Consider the following 9,822-nt stretch of genomic DNA (forward strand, 5'->3'; position numbering starts at 1 on the left):
AACACAAGGTTTGTGTCACTCCCAGCTCTAGGATGATCCTCACTGAGCTTGTGAGTCCCTGAAGCGGCCCAGGCTCCTCCCCTTCATGTAGAAGTCACACTGCCCTGGCCACCGTGCCCATCCTGTCCGGCCCATGCATGAGACAGCCTGGTGACATGAGTCTGGAGGCACTTGGGACCAATGGAGACACAGGTGGTGTCTGTTGAGGTGGTCTGAGGCCCAGAAGGTGGCCCCAGAGATAGAGGGCAAAAGAAGACCTCAAGACAGCACAGGAAGAGGAGCACTGCAACTGAGGATGTCCTGCCGGGATTGGAGCAGCTGCAGAACCAGCCTCGCCATGAACCTGGCGGTGACCCTGACCCAGGAAGCTGCCCCCCTCCTGAGTCCTGAGAGGCTGGGGGCGCTGCACAGGGGATCTGGGTTGAGATGGGACTGAGGCAATGAACTGGCAGAGGGCGGACCCCTCCTCCACCCTCTGGTGGGACTCCTCCCTAGCTTCAGGGCCAGCTACAGCAGAAATCAGAAGAGGAAACACCAAGTTACAAGCTACTTTCCGTGTGGCCCACAACCTGTGCCTGGGCCAGGACAGCTCACTACTAGTCGGCCTTGAAGGTTTTCTTTTCTTTCTTTCTTTCTTTCTTTCTTTCTTTCTTTCTTTTTTTTAGGACAGGGTCTACAGGGTCTCACTACGTAGATTGGACTCATAGTGATTCTCCTGTTCAGCCTCCCAAGCGCTGGGATTACAGGCGCACGCCACCACACCCAATCTCAATTGCCATCTCAGCACGCCCCATAGGCCAGGCCAGCACAGCATACGGGTGATTGAACCCCAGCTACTGCATTCTGCCTAAACAGGCGCTTTACTCTGCTGAGCTATCAGGCCAGACCTTTCTTTCTGTTTTTTTGAGACAGGGTCTCACTATGTAGTTCAAGGTGGCCTTGAACTCACAGGGATCCTACTGCCTCAGTCTCCTGAGTGCTGGGATCAGAGGCGCGCGCCACCACATCCAGCTCAGCCTCACAATACATACAGAAATTTTAAAATTCAAAGTTAAAAACCTATATGCTGTGCCAGCCAAATAGCTCAGCAGATTAAAGCACCTGCTTAGGCAGACACAGGGACGGGGAGTTGGATCCCTGGCATGCTGTGTCAGCCCCGCCCCCAGGGCATGCTGAGATGGCAATTGAGACCGGGCATGGTGGCACGCACCTGTAATCCCAGCACTTGGGAGGCTGTAAAACAGGAGGATCACTACAACTCTGATCTACATAGTGAGACTCTGTAGACCCTGTACTAAATTAAAAAAAAAAAAACCTATATGCCACCTCCAATTTGTTATGCTTGTCCTGCTTATCTTTCTTGAAAAATAATGTGACTGTGGAACCTAATATCAATACTAATAAAACCCCGGCTCGTATTTTGCATGGCTGTTGTTTCTTCCGTTGTGTTCTCTCAAGCGAGCCATTGTTCTTGCTTTTACAAGAGCAGCAGCCTGCAATGGGCTAGAGGTTGTAAAAGCCAGCCTTTCACTATGATGGCGTGGGACTCCCTGGCACCGAGAGCTGCCACACTGTCCCCAAGCCAGGGACCGCAAGAGGAGGTTGGCGCCATAGCAGCACACGCTGCATATGCTGCACGGCCCTGGGGGCTGCAGAGACACTGGCCAGCAGCCAGGAGCCCAGGCCCATTGGGGACACAGAGACACACAATACTACAGCAGCTGGCAACCCTGCCCTTCACCAGCACACCACGGAAACAGGAGTGGATGGCAGCAAAGGTGATGCAGGAGTCCCTGGCATCCTTCTGGTGGCACTGAGGGCTTCTGGGGGCTCAGGGCCCAGCGATTCCCTGGAGGATGCTGCCACCACTCTGGCTCAGTCCCTGACCTGAGAAAAGCAAACCCAGGAGCCTAAGCTCCATGTTACACGGGAAACGAAGCCTTTCATTGGCTGAGGCTGGGCCTCGCGAGGCCTGGGGTTGGAGGCCTCTGCCCCTGCCTATTGTCTTTTTTCTGAGCTGGGAACTGCAAGGAACCAAGCAGAGCATGCTGCTGGCTGCAGCCCATAGTGGATAGAGTGTGTGCTTTCATTTACATAAAGTACAAAACCAGGGCTGGCGAGATGGCTCAGTGGTCTAACGCACCTACTTGGAACAAGCTTGGCAAAGCACAGGGGGACCGCGGTTCGATCCCCCAGCACCACATGCCAGCCAGCCCCGCCCCCTGGTGGGCTGAGCTGGCCACACACACAATAAATAAATAAATAAATAAATAAATAAATAAATAAATAAATGTTAAAAAATAAATAAAAATAAAGATTTAAAATTAAAAAAAAAAAAGTACAAAACCTGGCTGGCCCATGAGAGGACCCCGAGGGCTGACTGTGTGCCCCCCACCCTCATGCTGACTTGGGGGGCATTCTGGTGCACGCGCATGGAACACATGCGGCCCTTGAGAGCCTTGCATACTCGCCCATTTCTGTCCACTTGAGTCGTGTGTTGAGGCTCAATAAAAGGTTTGGAAAACACTGTGGCTCTAACCACAATGGCAAAAATAAAAACCCTAGCCAAGACTCCATGGGCCTTGGTTCTGCTTGGGTTCGAAACAGTCCGTCCCAGGGCCACAAAAAAAAAAAAAAAAAAAGTCACCCTGGAAGAGAAGCTGGGTTTGCATTTGGGTCACTATTTTCCCAGGTGGGGGGTGGGGAACTGGTGACTCATTTTCCTTACTCCCCCCATTCCATTCCGGCCCTCGTCCCCACCATGTGGGGCTGGATGGGGTCCAAGGGCTGGGAGATTTGGGCTGTTGCCTTGGTGATGTTTAAATATTGGCTTCAAGTCATGATGGTAAAATAAATAAGAGGGAGGCTTGGGGCGCTTCAGCCGGCCACGCCCGCATTCCAGACCCCAGGTTCCCGGCCGGTGACCCAAGGTGGCTCAGTTGTAGTGAACCCTGGAACTTTCTCCTGGTGGGGAGAGGACTGGAGAGGGCTGGATGTGCCGTAGGGCAGCTGGGTGTCAGACTGGATACTACGTCCAAGTTCCAGCGCTGATGGATTCCCTTTGAGTCTCAGCTCGCAGTTATCTGTCATAACCAAAATCCACAGCGTAGGGAAGGTGCTCTTCAGATGTGCAGAGAGGGAACCAGGAGAAGCAAACTTCAGCTGTAAGCTGAGGGCAGAGAAAACTGAGCTGTTGAGACTGAGGATGTGCAGCACTTGCCTAGCATGTGCAAAGGCCCTGGTTCCATCCCTGAGAGAGCAAAAAGAGGGAATGGAGCTGCCTCTGGGGGCCAGAGCCCTGCTGCCCGACTGCACCCCTACCCGCTCCCCCAGAGGGACAGGACAGGAGGAGCTGAGATTCCCATCAGAGTAGACCCTGGCCCAGGAAGCCAAGCCAGACATGGCCCAACATGAATTCCCACTTCCAGTCCCAGCTCTCAAGCCAAGATGCTCTTTGGCTCTGAGGTGTGCAGCAAGTTCTTAGCTCCTCCAGGCCTCAGTTTCCCCACCTGTAAGCCATTACTTTTATAGAAAGAGGCAAGCGAGTGTGGGACTCCAGCCCAGGGAACACACGCTCCCCAGGCAGCCGCGGCAGCTGTGCTGCTAGGATTCCAGGGTTTACGATTCAGCTGCTTTCAGGGAAGTGGAAAGTGTTCACCTCGCCCCAAAAGCATCCAAAGAAACCACCACTGAAGCCCTGGCTCCAAGGTCCCCTGATCCTGCTATATTTGAGGGGAGAGAGTAATCAGGGCTGGGTGGGATGGGTGGTGACAGCTCCCAGGCAGTGCTGAAGGTCACCGCTGTCCCCCATACCCTGGGCTGTGCCAGTGGGCAGTGATTGGCTAGCGTGTACCATGACTCAGGGCAGTGAGCTGCGAGGTTCCTCCCTAAGGCGTCAGCCACAGCCTTCAGAGAGGGAGACAACATCAAATTGGATTCATCCTGGGTATCCTAAAAAGGTAGTTACAGGGCTGGAGAGATAGCTCAGTAAAATAAGCACTTGCATGGCAAGCACAAGGTCCTGAGTTCAATCCCCGGTACCACAAAAAAAAAAAAAAAAAAAAAAAGGTAGTTACAGGGCTACCTGGATGCTCCCTCTTTGTGTGGCCCTTGATGTCCCTAAGGAAACCAGAAAGGGAATTAAAGGGGAGACTTATTTTTGTTTTTTTGAGACAGAGTCTCACTTTGTAGCCCAGGCTGGCCTGGAACTCTCGGCAATCTTCCTGCCTCAGCTTCCCCAGTGCTGGGATTACAGGTAATTTACTAAGCAAAAAGTAACTTAGTAAAGTAAAAGTAACTTACTGAGCACCTACTATGTGCTGTGTGTCAAATGCTTATAGGGTAACTGTACCTTGATGGTTTTTTTTTTCTTTCCTAGAATGAGGCTGTCATAATAAATTAGCATAAACTGGGTACCAAATCAGGGTGTCATGTTGGTAGGCCCATGTTTCCTCTGAGGGCTGGCGTGGAGCCCTCCTAAGGGCAGACCCGAGCTCTGCCTGCTTCCAAAGGGCACTCTTAAACCAGACACATCCTTCTTTGGTGTGGGAGGAAGACATCTGATCAAGGACTTCCGGCCGCTCACCGAGGACTGCCTTAGGAGCCTGCTTAAGTGGTCGTAACTCTCTTGCCCTGTCTCTGGCTTCCTATGGACTTCCTGCTGAGTATCCCTCTCTCTGTGCCTTCCTGTTAGTACCCTCCATCCAGGAGGTCCCAGCAGAAGGCCACAGCTGAGGACCTAGCTGGCTTAGAACAGAGGCCCTGCAGGGGTAGCCTCGGTGCCCCAGGGCCCAGAGACCCGATGGGGGCCATCCAGTGTTCCTCAGCTGGCAGACACCGGGATCAGGATTTGAAGCCAGGTTGGGTCCCATGACTCTGCCTTTGCCAGAATCCCAGACCCACAAGAGTTCCCCACTGCGGGGTCTGGGAGACTGAAAACTGGGCAATGGTCGCCTTCAGGACCAATATGTGGACCCAATTGCAGTTACTCTGGCTCCCCACCAGTAGCTTGCCAAATCGCCCTGAGATTTGGGCCCATCCAGCCTGTGGCCCAGGGCCATGTTCTCAGAATTCGCATCTGCCAGGACCAGACCCGAGGTCAAAGAGCAGGGAGCCCGGTTCAACTGACAGCATCGTTCTGCCTCGTCCGGTCCTCGCCAAATGAGCCCGGAGCAAGCCTGCCCGGACCTCAAGTCCTCGGTGAGCGGCCAGAAGTCCTTGATCAGATGTCTTCCTCCCACAGCAAAGAAGGATATGTTTGGTTTAAGACTGCCCTTTGGAAGCAGGCAGCGCTCGGGTCTGCCCCAAGCTCGCGTGCAGCAGTGTCGCAAGCTTCTGTCTCCGTCACGCTCCCAGCGCCCCCAGCTCTTCCCCAGCCCAGGCTTTCTTGTGATGGTGGCCCTGATCCCATGGAGAGCTTGGACCCTGTGAAGGGACAGCGCCATCCTCACTGCCCGCACCCAGGAGAGAAACAGGTGCCGCACTGGTGAGTTGGCCCCCTCAGAGCAGGCTCAGTGCAGGCTCGCAACAGGGTGACCTTGGCACCTCGGGGGTGCCTCGCTTGGCCAGGCTCATGAAACACAGGAATCGGGGGCCGGGGAGATGGCTCAGTGGAATAAGCGCTTCTCCGGCAAGTGTAAGGGCCTGAGTTCAATCCCCGGTTCCACCAAAAAAAAAAAAAAAGAAACACAGGAATCCGCCTCCAGGTGACCCATCCTGGTGTGGGCAGTGGCCCTGCCAACAATCTCACCCAGAACCACCCTGTGCAGCAGCCTCTGGCTTGAAACTCGTGGTGGATCCCAACGCTCTGAGGCTCCAGGAGAGAGAAAACAGGGAGGGAGGAGAGAAGGTGTATCACTTTGCAGCCCCCTCGCAGTCCCTGGAGGTGAGATGGTGTCCCTGGGGACGCCTAAGGGGGAAGGGGGCTGTTGTTTTATTTACGTATTTTAAATTTATTTTAAGTACAAGGATTGAACCCTGGGCCTTCACCCTGAGCTACATCTCCAACCTCAGCCCCTTTTCCAATTTTAATTTTGAGAGAGGGTCTTACTAAGTCAGTAAGTTGCCCAGGCTGGGCTCAAACTCAAGACCCTCCTGCCTCAGTCTCCCAGAGTGCTGGAGGTGTATTGTATTGTACTGTATTGTATTGTATTGTATTGTATTGTACTGTACTGTACTGTACTGTATTGCATTATTATATTTTAGCACAACTCACTAAGGTAAAATTCACATTTTTAAGTGAATTATCAGGGCTGGGGAGTAGCGCACTGGAAAAGTACTTGTCTAGCATGCATCAAATCCTAGCACCATAAAAAAGGGTTTTAATTCATTAAAGCCAACAGTCCAGTGGCATTTAATACACTCACAATGGCGTGTGGCCATCCTGTCTAGTTCCAAAAACATTTTCAGCACCCAGAGGAGACCCGCCCCTTGCATAGCCATCCTCTTCAGCAGCCCCATGCCCACCAGGATCTGTCCCGTGGACTTACAGTCAGGGCACCCGCTGGACCCTTGCTCAGCACCAGGGCCTTTGGACCACGGCATTTGCACTGGAGAAGTCACGTGACCCTTGCTGTTTCTCCCCCTCGGAGGGGAGTACTCCCGCGGGTGATACCTGACCCAGAGCAACGCAGGGCCTTGTGCTGCAACGTCACAGCAGGTGGCGCTGTTCTCCCGCTTGCTGATGAGCAGGAGGGGCTGTGGCAGGTGCCGGAGGCCACTTTGCTCCTAAAACTAAAATGCACCCAGAGGAAAGTGAGACCCAGAGCAGGCGCCCTCTCAGACACGAACACCAGGGTCCAGCTGCGCATACAGCTGTTATCCTTGGAAGTTTTGCCTTTGAAAGCCTAGAATGCCCGCATATACCTGGGTTAGAGCAGGGCTCCTGTAATTCCGATGTCTCAGCAATACCTGGGGCCAAGCCTCCCCTACCTTGCTGGGCTCAGGGCCCATGGAATATGATGCACCTCCTCCACTGAACATGCACGGCCTTTGTCGGTTTGGTTTGCGTTTTGCAGTGCAGACTGGGAAAGTGCTCACCACTGAGCCACCTGCCCAGCCCACATGTGTTTAGGCCTCTGCAAATCTCCCTGCCTCGGTGCCCTCCCCTCGTCTATCTTCTCCTCCTCCCTGTCCTCTCACGGCCCTGTGTTCCTGTGCCTGGTGTTTAATTATCTGTCTGGGCCTCTGTCTGCCCCACACACCTGGACTGGGCTCCTGCAGGGCGGAGTCTGTCTGGCCAGCTGCTGACCTGCGCAATGCTTGGGCCCTGGTAGATGTTTGTCGAATGAATGAGTGAAGAGATGAACTTGTGAAATGCCTTAGAGGCTGCTTGGAAAGAGAGCTCCATTTCCAAGTTTTCTGCAGAGACACGGAGTTCACGCCAGCAGCCTTCGCCCAGAAGTCAGCCAGCCCTATTCTTGTCTGTCTTTGAGGGTGCAGTTTCTGAAATTGCAGGCTTCGATCTTTTTGAAGGGCTGAGGCTGGACTCTGGGGCCCCTCCTGGAGCCCTTCCTGCTGCGCCTACCCCTGGGGTCAGAGGTCAGTGAAGCCCAGCAGCTCTGAGGAGGGAGCTGTGCACGCCCAGACAGGGCAGTTCCTTCTGTCACAGTCCTCAGGGCACAGCTCCCAGGTCCGGAGAGTTCCTGGAGGGGAGCAGCGGTAGGCAGTCTCCTGGGCCCAGAAAATGAGTCCAGACACCAGTTGTTCAGCAAACAGTTTTTTGCTCTAAGGAAAAGCAAAATGACAACGCTCGATTCTGGGCAGTGACAGGGACCTAGTGCTCACAAGGGCAGCTATGATGCGGTGAGGAACACCAAACCAGAGAGGACATTCCTAACCGCAGGGGGCCCTGGACATCCACCGGGAGGCTGGGCCTGTGGGGCCCTAGTGTCCATGTGGTCACAGACGTTAGCTCGGCTCAGACTGGAGATCAGGACCTTGCTGGTTCACCTCCTGAATTTCAAGAGCACCCCCCTTGCTTTGTTTGAGACATGGTCTGTCTATGTAGTTCAGGCTGGCCTCCTGCCTCAGCCTCCCTCTGGTTGTGCACGAGACTCCTCCTCTGGCCCCTGGTGCATCCTTTGATGCTTGGGGCAATTGCATCTGCTGGCTGAGCCCTCTGGGGCAGGAACAGAGCAGACCCCCGCCTTTACTGAGCTCTGTCCAGCACCGCCTGCCGCCCCACTCCCCACATCTCCCCACGGCCCCACTGTCTCGGCCTCATCCGTAGCTCTTGCTGTGCAGCGCTATTGCTGCCTTTTGCTGCAAAAATCCTTCTAGACATCACTGTCACCAGGAACGGCCTCAGAGAACCCCCAGGTGTGTGCATCTCCCTGTTCCGGGCTGGCTTCTTCTCAAGGCAGGCTCGGGCCCTCGGGTGCCATGGCTTCTCCCGGGTGGGCATGCTCGCCTCCCACCTGCTCTCTAGATTGCTTGTCAAATGCAGCGGAAACCGCTTCCTTTTCTGTTCTCTCTCGGACTCAAGATTCAAGCACAGCCAAATCCAGAGCGTTGGGCCGGCCAGGCCACCTGCTCTGTGCCTCGGCACCCTTCCAGGTTGTCAGAGCGTCCACCACGTGCAGGCACCGCAGTGAATGTGAGCTTTGCCACATTCTCTCATTTCATCCAGAAAACCACTCCTGGCTGGGTGGTTTCCATTAGAAGGAAGTGGACACAGGTTCCAGCCGGTGATGTGAATGCCCACAGCAGTCCAGTCCAGAAGCATCGAGACTGAGATTTCAGCCTTACGGGCTTGGATCCCCATTCCTCAGCAGGGGGCGGGGTGGAGCTTCAGGTGACAGGAGATTCACTCCTGGGAAACCACGCTAGGGCCAAAGTGCACTCTAAGGGAGGGAGGGGGATGTGTCTGTCTGGAGCGTGTGTTGTAGTGCCTACCTGTGACCCTAGCACGCTGGAGGCTGAGGCAGGAGAATCAGAAATTCAAGCCCAGTTTGGGCAGTTTAGCGACTTAGTGAGACCCTGTCTCAAAAAAGTGAAAAGAGGGCTGTAGCTCATGGATAACCCTGGCTTCCCACCCCAGTACCACACCAAAACAAAAAACCTCCCAAACTCTGTCCCTGTGAAACTCTTAATTCCCAGCACAACCCCTTTCTTCGATTCCTATAAACACGTTACTGGTTGTCTCTGGATTTGAGCACTCCGGGGACCTTGGGGGAAATATGGGTTTGTTTGGGACTGGCAGATTTCACTTAGCAAACATGCCAAGGTCCATGCAAGTGCCGGCGCAGGACATCATTTCTTTATTATGGTAAATAGTATTCCATTGTGCACATATACTGTACCTACAAAGTGTAAAGCCTGCCTCCAGTGGAACCTGGCTGAGCCACCAGAAGTCACTGTTTTGTCCTTCCAGGAATCCTAGGAGCCTCTGTCTCATCTCCAGCATCCCCATTTAGGGAACAGGTGTGAAACTCTCAGCTGGCTGTCTTTTGCACAAGGGACACCTTCCTCCATGCTCCCTCATGCCCTCCTGGCTTTTGTCTTCTCCCCTTAATTAGGCCTCTGCTCTTTCCTGTGTGTGGCCGTAAGGCACTTGTGGAGTAGGGCCCGGGCTGGGCTAGTGGTGAGTTCAGGAACAGCCTGGACTATGTGGCAAGATCCTGACTCACAGTATAATAACAAGGATGCAAGAGAGAGAGAGAGGAAGAGAGAAAGGGAGAGAGAGAGAAAAGAGACTCTTCCCTTTTGCGACCATCACTGGAGTTGCAGCAGCCAAAATAAAGTTCAATCCCTTTGTGACTTCAGCCCAAAGCAAAAACTGTAAAAGGCATTTCAATGCACCTTCCTACATTCGCAGGAAAA

General features: G+C 53.8%; 1 pseudogene; it reads right to left on the reverse strand.

Annotated features, from left to right (window-relative positions):
* Positions 1–7,533: 7,533 nt before the first annotated feature.
* The window catches only part of LOC101573111, a 10,671-nt pseudogene continuing 8,382 nt past the window's right edge, over positions 7,534–9,822 (reverse strand).

This window comes from Octodon degus, unplaced genomic scaffold (assembly GCF_000260255.1).
Source record: "Octodon degus isolate 3935 unplaced genomic scaffold, OctDeg1.0 scaffold00113, whole genome shotgun sequence".
NCBI lineage: Eukaryota > Metazoa > Chordata > Mammalia > Rodentia > Octodontidae > Octodon > Octodon degus.